Consider the following 4,844-nt stretch of genomic DNA (forward strand, 5'->3'; position numbering starts at 1 on the left):
CCTTTATAAAAGTAATAAATATCAAAAGGTAAACGTAGCTTACAAGGAACAATTAACTCACTGGAAAGTATGATCTTGATTCTAAAACATGAAAAACTTAAGAGATGCTCTATCAAGTAATTGAATTTAGTGAAGAGCAAACTTAAAGTATTTTGGATGCAATAAGGTTAGTATAAAATTATTGCACCCAAAATCCCTACTAATTATAAATGCGAAAGTAACACTATTTGCCTGTCTGTCTATTACCTCTTCACGCATATACCGCTAAACCAATTTAGATGAAATTTGGAACGGAAGTAGTTTGGGGCCTGTGGCAGGATATAGAACAGTTTTTACCAATTATCATCTTAATTCTACGCAAATGAAGTCACGGACAGAAGCTAGTGCATAATTAATTTCATTATAGACAATCTGTTTCATGTGTAAAAATTTGTAAAATTTATTATTTAATAATTCTCAACGGTGTTCTTCCTTTTTGGCGAAATTTATTTCGCTTTCACTTGGCAACCAACTTTTCGCCAAAGTTTCATTTGGCAAACCAATCGTTGGCATAACCTTACTTCGCAACCATTTCATTTCCCAACCCCATACTTGCGAAATGAAAATGACGTACTAGGTTGGGTTAGGTTAGGTTGGATTATGTAAATTTGCGAAATGAAATTTCGCCCAACTAAAAATATGGGATAAATAGTTTGGGAACTGAAAGTTTGTCAAGAATTTCCGCCGAAACATCAGTAAACCATCATCAACATATTCAAAGCTAAATGAAAATGAACAAAATAACATTCATATATTCTTCAAAAAGCCATGAAAAGGCACCCACACACCACAGATCAGCCAAAAAGAAGTCATTGCGTTACTCACATTATCTATTTCTCCACGCGATTGTGAACCTTACCACCTCGTGTTAAGGAGAGTGGGTGAGGTGAGCTGGACAATGCCGCTTTCAGAGGGCGGATGCAGGTTTTTTTGACAAATGGCCAGCTGGGCGATTTGTCTCGTGTGGGGCGGGCAAAGAGTTGAAGTCTGCCAGATGGTACAGCGGTTAAAACGAGAAACACGGCAATAATAATGTTTCACATCACCTATACGGAAAATAGCTTTTCACATCATCTATTCGAAAAGGGGCTTTTTCTTCCCCGATAGGAGTGATCACAGTAGCACTTTTCTTTCCTGCTAGGGGGATCAAAGTAGCACTTGTCTGTTCTAGGACATGATTTTTTTTCTTTTTTGTATACAATATTTTTAGGTTAAAATAATATTTTGGAACATAACAATTTCCTCATAGATGATGTGAAAAACAGTATGTGTCACATGGTAGCAAAATTATTTCCACCTTGGGCGTTAACACTTGAATCCCTCACTACGCTCAGGATTATATTTTAGAATCCTTCGCTACGCTCAGGATTCAATTATAGAATTCTTCGCTTCGTTCAAGATTTAATGTACGCCCTCGCCGTAAATATGTCATTTTGCTCCCTCGTGACACAATCTACTATTCTCATTGCTCGGAGGGATCAATGTTACACTTCTTCCCTGATAGGAGGGATCAAAGTGGCTCTTTCGTCTAACGACGATCGTCGCACGACGTCTGTCTTCCGTTGACTACGAACGCTGTAAAGAGTTCGAAACAATTAAGTCCGCCATTTGCATTTTCTTGTATACAAGAATACAAGAAAATGCAAATGGCGGACTTAATGCCTTATTCATTAAACGTGATATAAGAAAGTTTACACGTCCTGAACGAGGAAGCGTAAAAAACTTGTCTTAACAAGGTGTAGGTATTATATTAAGAGGAAAGGGAACGGCCGCTTCTCCATACAAACGTAGTCCCCATTTTCCTCTCTGGATATTGACATTATGAAAAATATTTTTACATAATTTAATGTGGGTATATTAACCATAGCAAAAATTATGAGCGGAAAACAGATTTCATACAATTTTTTCAATGCTCGCTACTCTATTGTAATAATTAAAAATTCAAAAAAATCAAACTTAGGAGCATAGCTGTGGTTGATATACAACAAATTGTGTCAAAATATTTTCAATAATGTAAATATCCAGAGGAAAATGAGGACTAAGGGCGATTTAGCGCGGGTCAACTTTCGTCTTAAAAATCTCAACTTGATATTGCATCACAAACCGCGTTGTCATGGGCTAACCTCTCAGAGGTTTAACACGCTTAGGCACAACGTCAGTAGATAACAATTAGGCACAGTCTCTTTCCTAACTCATTTCTTGCCTCGCCCTGAAAGGATGTTATGATATTATATCATTTTTCCCGCACAAAGCCCATCCGGTCCTAATGCGGCCTTTCTTATTCGGGGATTATTCACATTATGACTGCTGTAGGGTTGATTTTTCGAATGAATTGGTGTATTTGTGCGTATTTATTATTTGTGTGCGTATTATTGGAGTTTACTACCTAAATTTTAAATTAATTCGTCACCAGAGCCTGTGAAGTGCGGACATCCCACAGCAGAGACCCTGAGCACTCTCTTTTCTTCCCTTACTGATGATATTTTGTACAAAACTAAAATGAAAACATGGAAAACGACTAATATCGTTCGTTGAGTTAAATTTCATCTAAATCGGTTTCAGCAAATCAAATTTGACGATATACCGATAGCAGCGCCACCTACCGGGTCCAATTGGTTTCAAACTCCTAAAAGCTTCTCCAGAATGTAACAAACACTTTTCTGAAAACCGCATCAAAATCGGTTCAGCCAAACGCGAGATAATCGCGAACAAACATACATACATTCAAACATACGGGTCAAACTGAGAACCTTTTTTTAAGGCGGTTAAAACAAATAACCGAGTAAAGTTTGATTAAAAGTCCGAGTTAGAGGTTACTTTGGGAATGAATTGTATCGAGCGAAGTGTCAAAATAAAAAAAAAATAAAAAAAATAAACGTTTATTCAAAGATCTTACTTACAACTAAATACATATTTTCTTCTGCCAAACCACACAGTGGTTTGTTGGCAGACGAGGCTCCTTTGCGTTTGTGTTAGCGGTTGATATGTAACTTAATTTTATTTTAAACCTAAACTTACCTGCTTAACCCTTTACTGCATGTGCAGCCTTATATGGTTGTTATGTTTTTAGCTATTAAAGTTTACTTTTAACCAAATACTTATTTATTTTTGACATGAAGTAAGGGGTTAACTTTCTAATCTGAGCGTACAGTTTACAAATGTAATGTATTATAAGGGTTATGTATTGTAATGTATTTGACCCTTTATTTTATTTAATAAAAAGTCACTTAATAATAACCATAATAGTCATAATTAGTGTATCGGAAGCTATGATATTAAAGATAATATAGTCAAGAACTACATATATTTTTTCCACGTCTACGAATATCAACGTCTCTTAGAAAAATATGATCATACTAGCTTTTGCCCGCGACTTCGTCTGCGTGGACTTAGTAACCCCAGCTAGAGTAAGAATAGCGCCTGGAGAAAATCTTATAGCAATTATTTAATTTGAGCATATTATGCACACAAATTAGCAGACACTTCATTAATTATCTCAATTCCACCCCGCTTTTTACTTTCTTAAGGGATGATTTTCGGGATAAAAACTATCCTATGTCCTTCTCAGGGATTCAAACTATCTCTATGCCAAATTTCATCTAAATCAATTCAGCGGTTTAAGCGTGAAGAGGGAACACACAGACAGACAGACAGACAGACAGACTTTCGCATTTATAATATTAGTATGGATAGTATGGATAAGGAGATTTTTCGCCTTCTGGCTCAGGGAACCGCCATAATATACGAGTTTTATGTACCACAAGAAAATAACTACCTTGGGTGTGGCTTTACTACTCTACCAAGACTAGTTGTTGCCTAACACTAATTTTTTTTTTTAATACTTCGAAAGTGTCAATTATTTTATCACATGCGTAACGCCATCTATTTAGGTACAGACAGTTTAAATTTTACTAAAGCTTACAACTCCAACAATCCACAAACTGCAGCTCATCATACTAAAACTCTTAAACTCATTCAATCCACTCAGTCCGCATTACGGCGAGTGAATGGCTGAGTGAATGGCTTGAGACAAAGTTGCCTCTTCCAACTCAATCACTTTGTTTCGACTCTCTTGATTACAGTGGGGTCGGTGAGGATTGGTTGCGATTCATTATCCGTTACGTAAATAATTATGGTAACAAGTTTCAAATTATTATTACATATTTTCTATACTTTCAAACAATTCTACAGTCAGCAGTAGCAATCTTATTTACATCTTTACAAACTACAAAAGTAACTCCAATTTATTGATGAAAACGTACAAATCAATGCCTTTAAAATTAAATTCAATCCAAGACCAGCTTTGAGCTAAGTTGTTGCGGGCTGAAGTTGCAGCCAATTGGTAGGTGCAAACGCCATCTATTGGTTTAGCGCGAAACAACTTTGCTCAAAGCTGGTCTTGGATAAATTAGCGCCACCGGGTACTTACTCCCCAATAATATCTTATTTTCTTAACAAGTTGGTTTCACTAGACTTATATTGACCGGGATATAGACCGTCACCTTTTGTATTGTTTTTAAACTTTCGATATTTCGACGCAGTTACATGCATCTTGTTCACGGGTTCTTGTTCAATATAAGTCTAATGAAACTAACCGTGAATCATTTAACTGAAGTTGGGTTCACTGTGGCTACCACTAGTTTGGCAATGGCGTAACCGGTATCGAGAATGTAACTTACTTTCTATGCATCTCACTCGTACTGAGAGATGCATAGAAAGTAAATTAAGAAGACGTTAGAGTATGTCAGTTTTCACACTGTTAGTGACTCATGGTATGGGTACAGATCACACCACGACGCTTACTT

This window comes from Cydia strobilella, chromosome 4, assembly GCF_947568885.1.
Source record: "Cydia strobilella chromosome 4, ilCydStro3.1, whole genome shotgun sequence".
NCBI classification, from domain to species: domain Eukaryota; kingdom Metazoa; phylum Arthropoda; class Insecta; order Lepidoptera; family Tortricidae; genus Cydia; species Cydia strobilella.